At 50.3% G+C, this 20,316-nt stretch overlaps 1 protein-coding gene across 2 annotated transcripts in view; it reads left to right on the top strand.

The window, feature by feature from the left end:
* Positions 1-20,316, top strand: part of WDR25 (WD repeat domain 25) — a 143,994-nt gene that overhangs the window by 17,098 nt on the left and 106,580 nt on the right. The window lies entirely within an intron of this gene.

The raw sequence follows: 20,316 nt of genomic DNA on the forward strand, positions 1-20,316 counted from the left end.
CTCTCCCCGCTCACAGTGTGTTTACACAAGCCCTGGCAACTGGAGGAAAACTCAAGGGCTTTTATAAACAGAAGTGGTCTCTTTCTAAACTAGCTGAAGTGTTATTTTGAAAGGTACAAAAACACAAATTAAAACTCATTTTCATTGTAACCTTTGCTTAGAGAAGTTGTTTGTTCTCATCCTGGTTTCTTTTCATGTTCTTTTGCTCTCACCCAAGTGTGTTCTGAAATGTCCTGGCTCCTCGGGGTCTCGTTGTGATGCTCTTAGCCAGGTGGTGGGGGGGACAAGTGGGGAGCATGTGGCTGTCCCCAGGTGCTGGCAGGGCCTTGGTGGGGAAGAGGAATGAGACGCACTCTGATTTGCTCCTAGGGCAGGAGCAGGACTAAAGGTGGAAATTGCAGGGGACAGAGTCAGCACAGGGGAGGGAGAACCTTCCAGCACTCAAGAACTGGTCACCATGGCAAGCGGATTCCTCTCAAAAGGGCTGAGGATGGAAGGGTTCAGGGCAGGCTGGAGCCCACATTGCCAGTGGGCAGGGAGGTGGGTGCGGGTGTGTGTCGAGGCTCCAAGGCCCCTTCTGGAACAGTGGCTCTGCTGCCCACGGCCAGCCCCAAGCTTGGTCTTGACACGCGGCAGCCCTGGCCTGCACATGTTCAGAATGAGGTAGCGAGTCCTCCCCTGATTTGTCTGGGCTTCCGTGTTCTCATCTGTGAAATAATTACCTCACAGGGCTGTAAGGATCAGATGAGGTTAGATGTGTGAAACCACTTTGTAAACTCTAAACCCTTACAAATGGAAGGTATTATCAAGAAACTTCAAGCCAGGGTTTATTCTGTAATTGCCTACTAAGCCTCGTTCCTAAGCACAGGGGGCTGGCGGTCCAGTTTGCCTCCAGTTGCCTTGATTTGTTGAACGAATAATCTGGCGGGCGCCCACTGACGCCAGCAGCCTCTCCAGGCACCCGGGCTGCGTCTGCCTATTTTCCGGCTCAGCAGCATGACGTCAGCCACTGGTCATTGGGGTGTAGACTTGGGATGTGCGAGCCAGGCCTTCTGGACTCTCTGTTGTACGGCCAGTGAGTTGCTCGGGCCTTGTTTTAGGCTCTGTGTGTGGTGTGAGCGGCGAGGGCCCCAGAGGGGCACCAGGTGCCAGAGTGCATGAGTTGCCCCTCCGAGTCTGTATCAGGAGACCTGCTTCCCCTAGCACTTCCTTTGATTGAGCATCCGTTGGTCCAGCCATTGATTAAATGCTGGCTCTGGACAGGCTCGGAGGGGATCAGACACCCTTGCTGGCAAGGAAGCTAATGGGGGACAGGCATCAAAACAGACTGACAGTGTGACAGGCCCTCCAGGGGCCCTCTGTGCTGGGGACGGGAAGACAAGGGCAGTGGGGTGGCTCTCTTGGGGACAGGGGCTGAGGACCAGCCAGACTTCAGGGAAGGGGAAGGTTGAGCCGGGTCTTAGAGGACGAGGCGGTGGGCAGCTGGCTGGGTGACAGGGATGGCCCTGTGCTGTGCTGACTGCCACGCTGTAGGGGGGCCAGGGAGGGTGGGCCTAGGCAGTGCTGGGGCCCACTGAGGGGAGCCAGGCGGGGGTTCTTGTGGGCTCTAGGCCTGGACAGTCGGTGGCATGAGGCCAGCTGCTGCTTCCTGTGTTGGGTCAGCCTCCATACTGGGCTTTTGCATCTCATTTACCCCCAGCTGTGGCACAGGGCAGTCAGCAGAGCTGCAGTCTCACTGTGGTGGGTGAGGGTGTGTGCTCAACCCTGGCCCCCGCACTTTCTAACTGTGTAGCTTTGAGTAAGTTACATAACTCTTGGGACCTCAGCTTCTCCATCAGTAAAGCAGGGGTAATCATAGCATCCATCTCAGTCATCTGACGATTAAGCAAGAAAACTCGTGGAAAACTCGTTGGTGAGCATACAGCAGGCGCTCCCTAATGTAAGCTGGCACCATCATTAGCAGCATCCTTATGTCCATTTTACAGATGAGAAAACTGAGGAGCAGAGAGGGGCAAGCACAGAGCTGGTATTTGATCTCCCCTCTCTCTGCTCTTGCCTTCTGGGGTTGTTCCCTGTGCCCTTCCTGCTTGGGAACTCCAGAAGGCAGTCACGTGTGTGTTGGCAGGACCCTTAATCTTCGTGAGTCTTAACTAGTTCATCTGTGAAATGAGAAGAACTCTAATAACAATTCCATGATGGCAGGGAGTTTATCTTCTTCCTTTGTTGTATCTCCCCTTCTGGGAGGTGAGCTGAGCACATAGTAGGTGCTGAAAAAACATTTGGGAATGAATGAATAACACCTACTCGGTCTGCCGCACTTTTGTGGGCCTCCTTGGACCTCAGGGGCATGGAGGCTCTTGGGGCTGGTCTTGTCCACACACCTTGACGCCGTCCCCCACCTCCAATCCGTGCAGGAAGCATCCCTGCAGAGGTGGCTGGGCTTTGTAAAGGGCTTCGAAGATCATAGCTGGACACTAAATCAAAGCAATGATTGTTCCCCATCTGCTGAAATGTTTGCCTTTACACTCTCAGGTAATGGGCTTGGGCCGATGCTTGCAGCTTGTATGTTTGTTTATTTATTATTTATTTATAAATCATAAATCGAGAAAAGATTTGACGAGGCTTACTATAAAAGACACGAATACAGTAAAGCTGTTAAAACAAAACACAGCATGAAAAGCCGCCCTGAACGGAGAAGGAGGCACCTAAATCAAGTTCAGGGCTGAGCACCGCCATAGGACTGGCATGGCTCTGCGTGTCCTCGCGGCCCCAGGGCAGGGGTGCAGGGATGCACAGTCTTGCTGCCTGAGCGTAGCCACAGCAAGTGGTCCCGAGCGGGGACGTGGGCTGGCAGGACGGTGGGGCTTGGGGACAGGCATTTTATTCCAGGGCCTTGGCTGCCCTGCGATGAGATCTGAGGGTCAGAGCGGAGGCTTGGGGCAGTTGTGTAGAGACAGCCTGAGGAGTTTGTGTGCTCTCCCCGGGGCCCTGGGCCGAGTGGCCTGGGCTGCCCCTCACTTTTCTGCACCTCAGTTTCTCTCCTGTCAAATGGTGCTAAGAATACGCACCCGACTCGGCAGACTGTTGTGAGGATTAAACGTGGCCCGAGACCTGGCGCTTGGCAAGCGCAGTTGTTGCGGATCTGACCTGTGTGGGCTGATTCCCTTGATGAATGTGGTCCTGGGCAGGTCCTCACCCAGGCCCCCGGGTTCAGAGGAGGCCCCGCTGGAGGAGGTGGCAGGACGGGGTGCCCCCGCATGTCCTCGGCTCGTCCGTACTGACGCCGTGCACACTGAGCCTGGCCTGTTCATTATTGCTTATAAACACTTAAGGAGTTCGGAGCAAAGAGAACATACTTTTTAATTATTTCCCTGCTTGTCTCCAGCAATGCTGTTGTCAAGGAAACCAAAACCTTTGAAAAGCTTCTCAGCTCTCTGGTCAGAAGAGGATACTTGTGCGGGACTCGTGTTATCTGTGGAAATGGACCCGTCATTCTGTAACAAAAATCTGTTTCTCTTTAAAGGGCTTGCTTCCTTCACTTCTGACAAATAGGACCTTTTTGACCCTTTAACAGAAGATGGAAGGTTGTATACTGGTATTTTCTCTTTTAAAAGAATTGCCCATATTCTTGACTCCTAGGCTTTCATTCATTGAGTATCTGTCCCAAGACTTGGGTGCTGGGGATGGGAGTGGGATGCAGAGATGAATACAGCGTCTCACCCTTCCTTGAAAGACTCCTGGCCTCTTTGGGAGAAAGAAACAGGTGGACGTATACTTCTAGTGCATCATAGCTGCTCTGGTGGGTGGAGCATAAGATGCCATGGGGCACAAAGGATAGCCCTGGGGGCGCAGTTTCAGCCAGAGTCACAGGGGGTCTTAGAGGATGGGTAGACGTTGTTCAGCAGGAAAGAGATGGAAGAGCATTCGGGCAGAGGGAGTGGCCTGTGTGAAGGCTGCGACGCGTGGAGGAGCCTGCAGATTAGGCAGGGCTGGTGGTTGGACCCATGAAGCGAGGGGAGCGAGGTTCTCTGGAGAAGGCTCAGGAGGCAGGGAATCCAGAGCGTGCAGTGTGAGGAGGTTGTAAAGGCAGGCTCTTCAAAGCTGTTCTAGTTCTGTCAGACAGAAACCTCGCTCCTTGATGCACGGGGACACGCCACTCCTTATATCCCAGGTCCAAAGCGCAGGGACACTGCTAACATGTTCCGAGTTCAGTAATTCACTTTTGCTGCAGGAGTACAGCTTTCGCTGTAATGTTTCAGTCGGCCTTCCAGTAGAGCTTTATGATAGTTAAACCCTATCAAGGGCGCTGGTTTTATATGAAAAAAATAAATCAGTGTGAGAAAAACAGGAGTCTTGTTTTTAAACAGACCTTGTTGTTTTTCTTTGAAAACTTTACAAAATAATTTTAGATTTATAGAAGAGTTGTAATCCAGAGAGTTCCTGTATACCCGTCCCCAGCTTACCGTGGGGCGTTTGTCAAAACCAAGATGATAACATCCGTATAAATTCCGTTAACTAAACTATAGACTTTCCTGGGATTTCACCAGTTTTTCCCCTCATGTCCTTTTCTCTTTCAGGATCCAAGCCAGGATCCCATGTTGCATTTAGAGCGCTTGTTATTTTTATTTGTTAATTATCCGCTCTTGGGGGGGGGCTGGGGGGACAGGAAGTGGACTGAATCTTGTCCTGGCCACTTATTCTGAGCTCCTTGCACTGAGGCCCCCCCACCCCCTGTCCCCCAGTCCCTGGCTGCTGTCCCCTGTCAGAGCCCTACAGCCAAGCTCAGGCTGGACACTTTTTGGTTTTCAGGACCTGTTTCCTTGTGGAATCTCGAGCAGGACCCGCAGGTTGGCCCGTTAATGAGGCTCAGCGAGCACGCTCACTCATCAGGCACCAGTGGGTCCCTGTCCTAATGGCTGTAGGTCGGTGATAACAGGTCTCCGGGCCTTTTCTTTTTTCTTTCTTTTTTCCTTCTGGATTTAAGCCAGCCAGACCTTTGGGCTGATGTTGACATTAGTGAGGGTTTGGAGTTAGACCTCTCACTGCACTGACGTTTTTACACAGCTTTCCTGGGGTTTATCAGATAATTGAGCGTGTCTTGGGGCACTGACTGAGAGTTGAAATGTGTTACATTTAATGACTGAAACTAGAACATTCTTTGCAGACAGATAGAAGCACATCTGTAGGTGATTTGGCCTGACTGAAGTCTCAGCTTCTGATGTTTCCTCCCCTCCCTTCCCTTCCTTCTCTCACACCCCTCCCCACATTCCCCCATCCTTTCTTTTGCTGTCTTCTTCTGTACCTCCCCCCCCCCCGCCGCCTTCCACCATGTCCTGTCCCCGTTTGCCCTCTTTTTAGCTTTTCCTCCTTTCCACACCCCCCTTGCCTCTTTTCCCTCTCCCCCTCCAGCTTCCTCCTTCCATTCCTTTCTGTGACAGGCCAGTGAAGCTGTTGCCACAGAAACAGAAGCCCAGCAGAAGCTCTGCTCTGCTTTCCGGATGCTTCTAACGATGATGACGCAGATAATGTTGAGTTCTAGAATCAGCTGAGCCCCTGCCTGTGGCCTTCAGAGTCCCTTCATTTATCAAAGGCCAAACTGGGGCCACGGCTCATAAATCTATTCAGTAGATGGTCATTTTTGATTTGGCAACTTCAAAATTTTGAGTAATCCACTTTCCCATGGCCCCAGAAGACTGGTTGCAACCCGTGTGAAAAATACTCAGTGGAGTTTACTTATATTAATGGAGGGAAAACACCAGGGGAAAGGCAGTGGGGCTGCCAGGTTCAGAGAGTAATTTACATTCCCCTTGGGAGGTGGGCGCTGCACGTTGGTTGCATTCTTGGGATGGGTGACTGATTGCTTTTAAAGGAGGTTGGGGGAAAGAGAAATATAGTTGGGGCCTTAAAAAAATCTTCAGATACTTAGTTTCACTCAACAAATGTTCAGTGAGGACTTGCCAGTTCCAAGACAGGCGCTGCTCCTCTGGAGGAGCCCGTACTTGAGTAACAGAGCTGGGGTACGCAAGAGTGCACGCGCGAGCACACACACACACACACACACACACACACTTTACTGCAGAGTCACATTCCTTGATATTTGTCATAGTAATCCAGTGAGTCCAGCTGTTGTCGGTTCTGCGGAACAGCCCGCATGCCTGAACATTAAGTAGGCTTTGTGGTCCCCTCAGAGGGCTATTGGCTTCTGCGTCTTCGTGGAGCTGGTTTATAGTGGTGGCAACGTTGCTCCTTTCTGTTTGTTCAGGGTCTGACTTAGGCCCAGCTTGTTGGCATTAGCTCAGATTTGGAGTTTTGCCATTCAGCCAATACCAGCTAATAACCCAGCAGGGAAGAGTTAGTTCATGGATTATATTTAAGTTAGTACTTATTCCCAAAGGTAACTTTACTTAATGAAAACCTTAAGCCTTTATTACTGTGCTTATGGGTATCTTAGCTCCAGGGTGTAAAAATAAGACTTATAAAATCCAAACATTATTTGTGGAAATGCAAAAACATTTTCATTAATAGAGGGTGTGATAAAAAGCAAAGGGCGCTTCTCATTGATGCCTAAGTGGTCTTTCTGCACTCGGGTCTTTTTATTTTCATAGTCATCTCGAGCTTATTTAAATATCGTCCTTTCAGCGGTGAATTTTAAATGAAGGAAGCTTTGGTGTGTGAATAACTTTATCACAACCCACAGTATTTCCAGCCAGTTGCTATGACTTAAGTTGATAATGGACCCCACACAGCAGTCACTAATGGATGATAATCTGGAGTGTTTTTGTTATTGTGGTTTTTATTTTAGAAGAAAGGATTGAAATTAGCATAGTAAATCTCTGTGGGATCTTTGCAAATAAAAGAATATTCACGTTAAAAACAACTTTCAGGAAAGATGTATGGTAATGAATAAAACATCAGTGAGTGAAAATAAGCGTGTTTAATTATTCAAGTAGAAGTAGTAATTTAAACTAATTATTGCTTGCGGATTTCATAATTCAGTTTTTGTCTTGCAATAATATTTCCTCTGGGCCTCTGGGGCGCGTCGGCGGCTGCTCCCATTCCCGGGGTGGGGCGGGGCCCCCCTCCCTCCCTCCCACAGTCCCTTCTCCTCTGAGCATCTACGCGGCCTCCTGGGTGGCCTCGGGCCCGCGTGGATCCCCCCTTGCACTGCTTAATTAAGCATTTCCTTGCTTATGGCTTTCTCTGGCTGCTTCAGGGGGTCTCAGACCAGTCCTGCCCACGGGTCCTAGGTGTTATGGGGGCAAGACACCTCTCCCCGCCGCAGTGTCTTAGACTTCTCTCCCCTACCCTGGCAGAAGTGACCCCAGGGCCCACGTCCCTGCATCCCCAGTTCTTCACGAGGCAGGTCCTTGCCTTCCTGGGCTGCGGAGAGTTCCCTCTCTGCTGGATGGCCATCCTCACCCCCTGCTGGAATTGATCATTTCTTTCTCCTCGTAGCTTTGGCTCAGTAGGCTCTTAGGACCAGTGGTCCGTTAAAAAATTTTTTTGTTTGTTTACAGTTTTTTATTTCTTTGGCTTTTCACTTTGTTTCTGATTCTAAAAGAAAAACATGTTCATGTGGAGGAATTGAAAAGTCCTGGAGAGGACAAGAAACTGCGGGTGATGAATTGCCCGTAACTCGCGCCCGGGCCTCTCTCCTCCTTCCCCAGCTGCCCTCTGCCCTCGTAGTTCAGCTCGTCCTCTGCGTGCTGGTGCTTGCCATTTTCTCCCTGGATTTTGGGGGGTCATCTTATTTATTTATTTTTGGCCGCACCGTGCGGCTTGTGGGATCTTAGTTCCCCAGCCAGGGATCAAATTCGGGTCCACGGCGGTGAAAGTGCCGAGGCCTAACTGCTGGACCGGGACCGAGGCCTAACTGCTGGACCGGGACCGCCAGGGAATTCCCTCGGGGTGTCATTTTAGCACGACTCCTGGGAGGGGCTCTAGCTCACTCTCCTTGGTGCACCTTTCTGGGGTCTGACTGGCATTAGTAGGTGCTGGGGAAGGAGTAGTAAGTGCTGGAAAGGACTCGTGCTCAATCGTGTGGGGCTTTTAAAACCCAGTGATTACTGCTGCTGCCATGAATGTCTGCGATGGTGCGGGAGCTCTGGGACCTCCCTTTATTACGCATACGCCACCCTGAACAAGTCTTGACAATTCAGGTGAATTATTATTCTACCCCTCAGAAAGTAAAGGGAAAGCTTTCTCTTTGTAACTTCTTCTTCCCAAGTGCCCTCTGTCAAAAGGTAGTGACATCTGCTCTCCTGACATGTGACAGCCATTATTAGCTTGGTATAATCACACACCATTCCATCTCATGCCCAAAAGCTTTCCATCCATCATGTCAGGAAGGACAGGCTTTATTTAAGACACCCCCCCCCCCGGCCTCTGTTATTACTTTTTCCTAAAAAAACAACCTTCTGATTTTACAGGCATGATCTGGGTGAGCAAGTGACTCATTTCTTTGTGCAGCTATTACTGTGGATGGGGACAAGACAGGAGAGCCATGGGGGTGGGGAGAGCCGTGGGCTGGCTGTCGGGGCCGGAGTCCACGTGTGGATCTGCGTTTACCAGCTGAGACCCTGAGAAGTCAGGCCAGCTCTGGCTTTGGTTTCTTATTGGGAAAACAGGAAGGTTCGACGGATCTCCAGGGCCCTTTTAAGTGGTTTTGTGATCTGCAAACTAACTTTAGCTAAATGAGGTAATGAGAGGATTACAGGTGTCACCCCAGCTCTTCCTGCAGAGTCACTGAAATGAGCTTTCCGGATGCTGAATCGGAAGTCGTTAAGCGAGCAGAGAAGTTACTAACACCTTGTGACCACCGTGAAAGAAAATGCCACGGGGATGAAACCGAGGCAGCAGCACCGTGCAGGTCCTTCCCTCTCGGAGGAACTGACAGCTGAGTTTCACTGCCTTTGTGACCTGTCTGGCCGAGCTCAGGGCCTCCATAACACAAGAGCCCAATAAATGGCTGTTGGGGTGAATGAAATTTTTCCTGTAGATCAAATCTCATCTCCCCTATTTGACTGTAAGCTTCCTCAGGAGGAAGAAACCATTTTTACTTATATCATTAAAAAACTTATTTTTAAGAGTAGAAATACATGAATTTGGTACAAAATTCAAAAGAAATGGGTGAACTGTTTTAAATTTTTTTAGTTTAAATAACTTGGGAAAAAAAATAGGCAATTAAAAGAAATCAAAGGAGACAAAGGTTGTACAGAGAAAAATGGGTCTCCTCCTTTCTGCCCTCGTGCCCCCAGGTCCCCTGTCCTGAGTCTGGAAGAGCCACTCCTCACTCATCTCTGAATCTTGGGGAGCAGTCAGCCCAACCGCAAACTGACTTGGACTCAGTTGAATTAGAAGGACCTAGCTGCCTTTCCAGCCAAAGCACTTATGGCCAAATATTGAGAGAGTGAACTGGAGGCAAAAGCCTTCGGAATTATTGGGATCAGTGGGACTCCTGGAAGAAGCTAGCGGACTTGTCCTTTAGCGGCCGGTCTACCTGGGGCCTAGGGAAGGCCCTCGGCCTCTCTCTCCTGTGTCTTGTGAAGTGAGGCTAGTGCCACTCCGCCTGCAGGGCTGCTTTGCGCAGTCAGCAAGATGGCGGCCCTGAGTGATGCCCGGAGCTTCGCGCAGCCATGGTAACTCCTGGTTCCTTCCCTGTGCTTAAAATTCAAGATGGAGAATGAATATGCATCATTTTGAAATGATAATGTAAAGTCACTGTGGAGGTGTGATTCCATTAATAGATTGCTGGTTAACCCAACTTTTTAGGAGCCCTTCTGTTGCCCAGGGTGAAGCTGGCTGGAATGAAGTGGAATTAGAATGGCCAGCCTACTCTTCTAATTGAAACGTACATAAAGTGCTTGGCCCTCAGACTTCCATGGAGATGATTGCGGCGATCAATATTCCAGTTTGTTTGGCTGGCAGCTTGCAGGGAATAGAATGGATGATGGACCTAGGGAAGCACTGCCAAACGGAGCATTAAGTTAATTCTCGTTGGCCTGGTTTCTGCCTTGCCTGATGGAGTGTCTTGAGGAGAAGGGGCCCGTGCTGGTGCAGACTTTACCACGGGCTGCATCTCGTATCACCAGAACTCAAGGTGAGATTGAATTTTGGTGGGATGATAAGAAGTCCCGTTGGCTGAGATCCCACCATGTTCTCAGCTCAGTGCTGGCATCACACACATGATCAGTCCTCCCCGAACCTCTGAGATGTTGATGGTCTGCCCATCCTACAGTCAAGGAGCCCAGGGCTCAGAGGGCCTAGGAGCTTGCTGCTAGCAGGTGGCGGAGTTGGGACTGGAGTCCGCGACTGTTTACTTCCAAAGCCAGTGTTCTTTCCACCCTCGCATGCTGAGTAAGTCACATATTTGGATTCTCCCAAGGCTTTGAGGCTCCAGCTCAATCAAGACGTGTGGGGCCCAAGTTCAAAGCAAAGGACGGAGAAGGGAAGTCTGAAGTCCTCGTTCTCACATCCATAGAGAGGCCTGGAGTGACTGGCTTTGGAGGCCGGTTGGGCTGCTGAGTACTGATGGAGCGGGCTTGCTGCAGGAGCACAGGGCAAGTGTGTGTCCTGGTCGTCACACACCCAGGAGGGGGTGTGGGACAATTCAGTGACGTAAGTCAACAGCAGCTGTTGACTGTTCGCCGTGCGCGTGGACCTTCATGTGGATAGCCCCCACTTTTTCAGGAGCCACTTTTAGGTGTTCTGTCTTCATTTTGCAGTTGAATAAATTGAGACTTAAGCTGGCGGTGTCTGTATTTAGTGCGAGGAGCTGGGAGTTGAGTGGGAAATGAATGTGTGTCAGCAGGTACCAGGTCCCTCCTGGGCGGCTTGCCCAAGGTCAGGCTGCTACCGGTGGTAGAGCAGGAATCCGTGCCACCCAGCTTCATTAATCCCCACCCCGCCCCATGCACCTCCAGAATTTGTGCCTGTCGTTTGTGCGCAGCCCTGGGTCCCCCTGATCGTCTTCATGTCCTTTTGGACTGGGTTCTTTAAGGTTGGGGCCGCGTCTGCACTTCCCGGGCTCTCTGCCTTGCACAGAGTGGGTGCCGGCTAGGCATTGGTGTCGTGAGTGAATGAATGGCACACCATGGAGACAGAGAAAGGAGGGGCAGGCTCAGGGCAGTTGGGCAGATGTGAAACATGATTTAAAGACTCGGTAGTAGACCTGTAGTTGGGTGCCCTCCTTTCTTCATTCCCTTCTTTCTTCCTCATTGTGACTCAGCATTGCTGTCTGGGCAGGGGGCCCCCGAGCAGGACCAAAGGTGGGGACCTGTGATGAGCCCAACTTGTTAGGGAAGCCCCAAGGCGTGCGTTGTGTGGATTCAGCATGATGGTGGCTGCAGTTTGGGAGTGGAGCGAGTTAAGCACAGAAGACAAAGTTTGCTGAAGTCCTTTCAGGGGAAGAAGCTCGATGCCGGGCTGAGTCTGCAGTTAACGTCGTGATAGTAACCGAAGAGTTTCTCAGAGATTAGGTATATATATATACTGATATATATGCAGTGCTCAGACATTTAATTTGCATTGTGTCCTATATTCCTGAAAAGTTGCTTTCAGATTCTTATTGATGTGCTCCCATTCTGGGGGGTACTTGTTCTCCTTTGACATGAATAACTCCCCTGTTTACTCTCAGGCCCACATACCTCTCACAGTCCGGGGGCAGTGAGGAAGAGCTTTTAATTCTAAGCGCTATTCACCTTTCCAGCTCAGGTGAGATGGAGATTGGAAAGTCAGCTTGGCTTCGATCAGCGAGGCTGGCCTCCTGGCTGGCTGTTGTGGGCTCCCTCGATTCCTTCTTCAGGGTGCCCTCGTTGGAAGCTGGTGCATTCCCAGGGCATCTGCTACTGGTGGCTGCTTATTACATGCAAATCAGAGAAACCTGCCAGGCCACCTGTACTCTGGGAGCTCTGGCTATGTCCTTTCTGGAGGCTTTGGAGGCAGCTGTCCCCTGAAGCATAAATGTATTAAGAGCGGGGACCACAGTTTCACACTTTGGTGCCCAAACAGGCTCCGATGCCCAATATCGCTAGGTTGAGTCTGGGTGCCAGAGATTGGAGCGGGGACAGAGATGTGGCCAGGCCCTCCCCTGAGCGCTCATGGTGTCTGGTGAATGTCCAGACAATTATAATAATGTGGGCTGTAGGAAGGACCCTTGGCTGGCGTAAACCGGGTGTCGGGGAGCAACGAGGAAGAGAGCCAGTCCTGATGGGGGTGGGAGGGGACAGGTGAGCTGGGCCTGGGGGTTGGGAGGTGGTTGGGGTGGGAGAGAGACTGCAGGCCGAAGGCCCTTGGGTGCAGAGTACAGATGCCTGCACATCAGAAGGGGAGGAGGGGTCTGGGGTGGGGAGCCGTGGTCATGGTAGTGGCCTGTAGTGGGGGGTCGGGGCTTTGTGGGGCATGTGGCTGGATCTCAAGTGTTTCGTATAAGAAGTGGGAGCCGTGGCGAGTTCGTGTACTGGTGTGTGTGCAGTTGGAGGGAAACCCCCCTGGGGAGACCTCTTCTGAGGCTCCTGTGATAATGTAGGCCCTAGGGTAGAGCAGATAGGGAAACGGGTATAGCAAGCCCGACTTCAGATAGCTTTGCCCACTCCTTTATTGTAGGGCTCTCCTCCTTTATTGTAGACTCCCGAGATTTAGGTATAAATGTAATCAAAATTTAGGGGCTTAAAAATGCCTGCGTTTACTGAAAACCCACTTGTATGTATATTGAGCTCCAGTATTGCCTGGCCCTGTGTGGCAGATGATAGGGGTGAAGAAACCCGAGGTGTGGGAAGGCCAAGATCTTTCTGGAAGCTTCCACAGAGCCCCTACCCTCTTAGTGCTGGCTCTTTTCCTTCCGGTGCCCCCCCCCCGCCCCCAGTCTCTAAAGCTGAAGGCAGCTGGGGTTATGAGTGTTTACGCAGGCCTGCACAGGACTCGGTGACGCAGCAGAGAGCCGCAGAGCGCTGGGTGAGTCATCAGACCTTTCCAGACACCGTGGTATTTTGCTGCTCTGAAGGGACGAAAGCAATTAGCTGTTAACGCAGGCAGATGACGCTGGGAGAGTACAAAAACCTTCCCGGCTGGTCTCTTCTGTGCCTCGGGTGTTTTTGTTTTGTTTTTTTTAAAGCCATGTGAATTATTTTCTTTTTAATAATGTTTGTTTTCTTCCGATTATTAAAATAATGTATGCTTATTGTATAAAATACATAAATGCATTAAATAGGAAATAAAATGCATGAATTATTTTTCCATTACAGTCCTATTAAGAGCGTTTTGCTTGTGCAAAGGAAACTCGGAGCACTAGACTTATTTTATTGGAGGGTTCTGTCGAGATAACTCAGATGGTTGGTTTGAAAACTGTGCTTTGGGGGCTCTGAGGGCTTCATGGAAATTTTCGGGGGCTGCCTCCAAGGAGGGTGAGCTGTGGGGCTCGAGCACCCTCCCCCCTCGCCCTGCATAGTTCTGCATTATCTGTCTCAGGTGGGCTTCCTCACATGGCTGCCTTGGAGCAAATGGCTCCGTGGCTTATTTCAGGATGGGGACTCAGTGATCCGGGCCCAGCCTGTCATCTCACAAGTGAGGAGTCTGAGGCCGTGGGGAGATGTGTCTGGCCTAAGGTGACATGGTGGCTTGGGGCTGGTCTCTGTGCTCTCTGACTCTGCATTGCCTTTTAGAATATGCATCAGAAATATTGGCAGACTTGAATGTCGTTATCCCAAGCTATGCCACCATGCAGAGATCCCCCGCAGGGTGAGCAAGGGTCTCTAAAGGGCGTGCTTTGGAGGGAAGGGGAGACCGCAGAGCAGCTGGCCCTTGAAAAGATGAAAAGTAAAAGCTCCATCATGACTGTTAGGCACACAGAGGAGGAGAAATTGCTCTGGGTGATCCCTGGTTTTATGAATAATGAGAAGAAATTAAGTAAAGGCCGTGTTTCCTGACACTGATGTATTAGAACACAGAGTAACTTTCTACGGGAAATTGGAACAGGGATCCCTTTAAATTGAATTTGAAGCTGTGAATAGCAAGCCTACATTGGCCTTGCTTGTCCTAAAGCAAGTTAAGTAAGCAGTTTCCTGGGTAGGAGTTAAGTACTTTAGGGATACAGGTTAATGCTGAGGCCAACATAGCACAAGTTAATAAATTACCTCTCCCGTGTGTTGTCTGTGAAGACGCAGAAGAGTAATTTGCTGCCCGCAGAGCCGCGCCAGATTTCTCCTACTTGTTTTATTAGATTTTTGGCCCAATACATTTGTTCCCTCTCGTTGGTTTCGTTGATAATAATTACCCACCCTCCTTCCATCTCCCCATGGATCACTTTCGATTTTAATTGTTTGCAGTAGCTGAAAAAGTTTACCATTCTAGAAAACAAGTGTTTTAAAATAAGAACAGTCGGGGCCAGAGCCCTTCTGAGTTTCCAGAGGGAGATAGTTAAAGCTCTGTTTTAAAAGGGATTTTGAGGATGCCAGCCACTGAGATCAGGAAAAAGAGCCGACCCCATCAACCATGTGAGGCCAATCCCTGGCCTCAGGGAGCTGCTTCCTGGCGTTTGGAGCTGCTCAAGGGCCTCCCAGGGGAGGATGGAGGCCAGAGCACACGGCCTCCACTATGCTGCTCAGGTGTGGCTCTTGACCCTGGGGCCCAGGGGAAGACAGCCATTGGTAATGGCAGCCATACTCATTGAGGGCCTCTGGGGTGCCAGACACCATGTGGGGCCGCTGTACCTAGCTCACAGTCTAATAACTTAATTCATTTACAAGGTAATTATAAATAGCAAAGTGCTCTTTACTGGGAAATAGAGGAAAATGGCCAGTAGGTAGGGGAGAACCCATGGAAAGACAACATGGAGGCTGAGCTTGGAAGTGTGAGGGAAGGACTCAGGAATGAGAATGGAGGGGGCAGGGCAGGAAGTGGGGCACAGAGGCTGGGGCTGGGGGTTGGTGTGGCAAGAAGGGAGACAGATGCAAGACCTGGCTCGTCCTCAGGTTCTCCTCAGACGAGGTATTTCCTGTATAGTTGAGTCTGTTGAAGTTTCTCAAATTATAGGACACTCTCTTAATTTTGGGCCACAAAGTTTAAGCAGATCTTTTGATATTTTGTCTATCACTTAATTTGTTCCAGCCCATCTCTCTCTCTCTCTCTCTCTCTCTCTCACACACACACACACACACACACACACACACACTCATACACACAGTCTTGATAAACCATTTAGCAGTAAATGCATCTGTGAAGGCCATGTCGCTTTGTGCTGGGTTTGGACCCCAACTTCTTAGCTCTGTGATTTTGGGTGAGCAATCGCTTGGTGCCTCAGTTTCCCCACCTGTAAAATAGAGACAGTGGTGCAGAGGGTCTCAGTTTACAACGCTCTTAGTGTCACAGTAACGTCTCCCACCTTTCTCCAGGCCAAAGGAAGCCCCTTAGTGGTCCTGTTTACTAAGGAGTTCGGGCCAAACAGCTTAAGTATTTGTGTCCTAACAGCTCGGCACCCGTTGGACACGCACAAGTTCTCCAGTGTCAGGGGCGGGCCGGGCACTGCCACCCACATGTCCTGTTCCACCTTGATTTTCATGTGATACTTGCTTTTTATCACAGAACCTCTGATGAAAACCCAGCTTCGCATAGATATGACCATGGGATATAGAAACGCAGAATGATCTAACATCGAAACGGTTAACGACCTCAGCTAGCAGTCTGCATGGTGTCAACAGATAGTACTGCGTTTCCTTTAAAAAGTTAAAATATCTCTTGACGCTCACCCTGGTGAGTTTGCTGGTGTGCCTTGGGGTGCCTTGGTGCAGAGTTTGGGAACTGCAGTGATGTTTACCTCTTGTGGTTTTGTGAAGGTTTAAAAGAAGTGTTCATTGCAAATGCTCAAGGCAGTGCCCTATACTAGGTGCTTAGTAACTGCTGGGTTCCCTCTTGGACACGAGTAGAAACGTCTCCTTGGAGTGGTGGATACACTGATCTCGAGGATGCCGAGGGATGGCAGTGGAAGGACACAGTGTCTCTGCACTTGCCATAACAGGTGATTCTAAATATGCCTGTGTGCGAGTTAATAAGTTAAATGTAAATAGAGATATTTGATTATTTCCTCAGTATCTCTACAAGTATATGTGTTCAAGATGGCCTCTCTCCTTTTTGTTTTGTTCTTAATCTCCTCGTTGGGAAAGCGAGGGAGCTCCCTACAGTTTGCCTTAGCTTAGGGATATTAGCAAAGGGGACAGTGGTGTGAGCTGAGGTTGGTGACTTAGGCAGGAACCAGATTGTGAGAGGCCTCGAAGGACATGACCGGGCCTTAGGATTCTGTTTTAGTTTTTAATTTTTTTGCTAGGCGCTGTTTTATTTATTTTTTTTTCCTTTTTTCCTCTTTAACTTTTTATGTTATATCGGAGTACAGCTGCTTATCAGTGTGGCGATAGCTTCAGGTGCGCAGCAGAGTGACTCAGCTCTACATATACACGTATCTATCCTTTTTCGATTCTTTTCCCACTTAGGTTGTTACATAATATTGAGCAGAGTTCCCTGTGCGGTACAGTAGGTGGGATTTTATTCGTAATGAAGTAGAGAGGCTTTACATTTTTAAAAAAGTGAATTAACTTTATTAAGGTGCAATTTACATGTAATGACAGGCACCCATTTTAAGTGTGCCGTTGGATGAGTTTTGACAGATCTGTACACTTGTGCAGTCATCCACCCCTTCTGCATCATCAAGATACGGAACATTTCCACGACCCAGAAAGCTCCTAGTGTCCTTTATCAGTTACCCTCTTCCTCCTAACCCCAGCCCCAGGCAACCATTGATCTGCTTTGTTATTATAGATTAGTTTTGCCTGTTCTAGAATGTCACGTAGATGGAATTATGCAGTGTGTAATCTCTGTGTCTGGCTCCTCTCGCTCCGTGTAATGTCTTGGAGGCTGATCCACATCGCTGTGTGCATCAGTAGTGTATTCCTCTTTATTGCTGAGTAGAACCCCAGGGCATGAAAACGCCACAATTTGTTTATCTGTTCTTCTGCTGATGGGCATTTGGTTTGTTTCCAATTTGGGGCTATTAGAGTTAGGACTTTTATGAACATCTGTGTGTGGACATTTGTTTTCGTGCCTCAAGTAAATATCTAGGAGTGGAACTCCTGGGTTGTATGGTCATTGTACGTTCAACTTTGCAGGAAACCACCTATCTTGAGCAGGGGTGCGACATATTACCTGTGGACATCTGCTGTGCCGGACCTGTGCCGACGCCAGCTAAGGGAGGAGTGCTTTAGCAGGACACTTAACACATGCTGGGGGCTTCGAGTTCCTCAGTCTCCCATCACCCAGCGAGTCCCTGGGGAGGCAGAGGACCTCAGGCCTGCAGAGCTAGAGTTGGAGCCATGTTTGGGGCCAGGCTCTTTCCCACAACCTGGGTGACTTGCCCCGAAGGGGCCCGAGCCTCCAGGCTGTGGCTCCAGCCCCCCTGGCCCTGGCCCTGGCCCTGGCCCTGGCCCTGCCCCTGCCCCTGCCCCGATGCTGCTGTGAGCATCTCCCTCCCACAGGAAGGAGAGCTGTAAGCATTACCTCATCCTGCGGATAGGGGTGCTAGAGACCGAGGCTTGTGCCGGCTGCGTCTGCCTGCGAGGTGGGAGAGCGAGCCTTTACCTCGACGCTGCCTGGTCTGTCTGTGTGACAGACACAGAGCCGCCATCGCATTTTCTGCCCGACTTCTCTGGGGCCGCAGTGACCCTGAGCTGTTCCTGGCCGCTGCCATCTACCTTCCACTGTCTCTGTGATGGTGACCTTCTCCCCGCGCTGGGCCCCAACACTTAGACTCCGTGCATGTACTTTTAGGTTGGCATGAAGGTCACTACTGAATTCCTCACATCCTGCTTCACTGCCCGTGATTTTGTACATTATGCACACAATGACGGCCCTGCATTCACTTCCCTGCATCTATTAAAAGTGACGACTTTGAGCAAAATGGTGCCGTAGTCCCAGCCACGTGCGTAAAAGGCAGGATGTGTGACTGGGACACACACTGGGACAGGCCTACGGGTCACCGCAGGCCGTACTGAGTGGAAGTCTCCCCCCTGCCAGCATCACCCACGATGGCAGAGCGGGCCGGGGAGTGGTCTCCACGCCACAACTCACGTGAATCCCGTCCTCTCTCCTCTGTTTTCTCACGTGGGACCCCGGCCCTGAAATGCCGCGCTCCAGGGAAGCTCTGTTCCCCTCTCCGTGGGGGCTTCCTCTCTCTGGCTTCCTGGTGCCTCTCACTGCCTGCCCTGTAATGTGATCTCCTTCTCAGGGAGTCTTCAAATGAACAGTTTTTAGAATTGTCAAAAGCTCTGTTGGGAAACAGAAAAGGCTATTTCACGGGAAGATGGTGCCCTTTTTAACTATAATTAGGCAATTCACAGAGGTTTCCAGTACAGTCCAGCATCTTGCCTGGTTGAAATTCGGGGAAAATTCTATGGGAATGTCTTTGGGGATGTAATAGTCTTTAACACATTAACAGTTTAATTTCTTCTTGAAGGTTTGGCAGCCTGGTGTTTTCATTTAGCAAGCCGAGGTAGAGTTTTACAGTCATCCCCATTAATATAATGATTATAATTGTGAGCAAGTCATTTCAGACACTGACATCAGGAGTTGTTTTTATAGCGGGAGGAGATCTCAGGTAAGAAGGTGGAGCCTCACGTCTAATCTCCCACGAGAAGCATGATATGGCAAACACAGGCGGTTCACATCTCTGGACTAGACTTTGTATTTTGGGCCAGGGATGTAAATGCTCAGAAATTCTTTCTGCACTCAATCCTCAGAGAACACGCGTATTTGAAGTTAATGGGAAACTTTCTTTTCTGAAGAGTTTCAAGTACATGAGCCCATGCTCTGAAATTCCTTCTGGACTCTTTGTATCAGGTTGCCCCGTGCCCTGGGGTTGTGTGAGGATGCACCTGGGAGGGGGCAGCACCCACCGAGTCCCACGAGAGCTTCCCTCACCGGGCTGTGTTGCCCAGACCTCTGAGGGCACCTGGCGGCCTGGAGCTGCCATCTTCTGGGCAACGAGGCTGTTACTCCCCGCCCCCCGGCCCCCTGCACCCCTCCCCTCCGCACGCATCAGGCCCTGGCCGCTCCCTTTCCTCTCAGCTCCTTTTGCTGGCTCGGCCGTCCCTGCCCACAGCAAATAACGTGGGTTTTGTGTTTCACCTTTCCCTTGTGAACAGATTTTTTACAGTTCTGTAGGTATTATTCATATGTCATTTTGGATCCTGTTTCTAAAGCTTAATGTCTCCCTCTTTTTATAGCCTTCCAAGTAGACGTCTTCTTCCATGTGGTTGCACCACAATTTACTAAATTGTGTCCCTATTGCTGAACATTGAGGTTTGTTCCAGCAGGTTTTTTATTGTTGTTTTATAGGCAAGGCTGCGGTGATCATCTTTATGTACATAATGTTTAGCTTCTGTGTAGTTTTTTTCTTGGGCTTGGTTCCTAGGGCTGGAATTACTAGCCAAGACTCGGATCAACTTAAAGAAAAACATAAAAATTTTCTTATCATGGTAACAGCATTTGGAAAATAGGAAAAGGTAGAAAAGGGAGAATAAAGATGGCCAGTTGTCCCCTCACTTGGAGTTTGCACCCTGTCGACTAGGAGTGCCCTAGGCTGCACATAACAGGAAACGCCCCCCCTGCCCCCCCAGGGCAGCTCAGCCAGGTGGAGGCCCGTGGCTCAGGGGACAGGATGCTCGAGGGGGCCCGTGGCTGGCTCCTGGGTACCGCTGAGCCGTTAGAGGTGCTGCCCGTTCTCTTCCACCCCCCCTCCTCAGTGGCTTGGCCGTGGTCCACAGCCCGCTTCCTCGTCCTCTGCTCAGCCTTCCCCATGTAGCAGCTTCCTCCTTGCCTGGCTGCAGCCTTCCCCACCCCTTCCTCCGGATGAGTCTTTTGGTTTCTGTCCGCTTCTGCTCCTCAGACAGACCGTCTCCGTCTCCTGCATTTGGGCTGTTATTATAATGAGATACTTGCTGCTATTTTCTATACCTTCTGCATTTGCAGCTGCCTGTGTTTGTGACATACCGTTTGGCCGAAGCTGCAATCTTAACAGTGTCGAGGCAGAGAAGGGGGAGCCGTGCGCCTCAGGCCGAGGAAGGGGCTCGTCTTTCTCTTTAGTGGAGTTGTCTTTCATCCTGCGTTTTGAGGCCTGCCGAGTCCTTTGGGTTAATTAGCGCATCTCCTTTGCTCTCTGCTTGGCTCCCATGCACCAGGGGAGGGAATGCACTCTTCCTGCGGCCTGTTGGTTTCTCTGGTCGACCTGGCAAAGGGAAGTCCGTCAAGTACCCACCTCGTGCAGTGGCGATCTCGAGC

Source organism: Delphinapterus leucas, chromosome 2 (assembly GCF_059928025.1).
Source record: "Delphinapterus leucas isolate spDelLeu-1000000601 "Yukka" chromosome 2, BTC_Dleu_Yukka2, whole genome shotgun sequence".
Taxonomy (NCBI): Eukaryota; Metazoa; Chordata; class Mammalia; order Artiodactyla; family Monodontidae; genus Delphinapterus; species Delphinapterus leucas.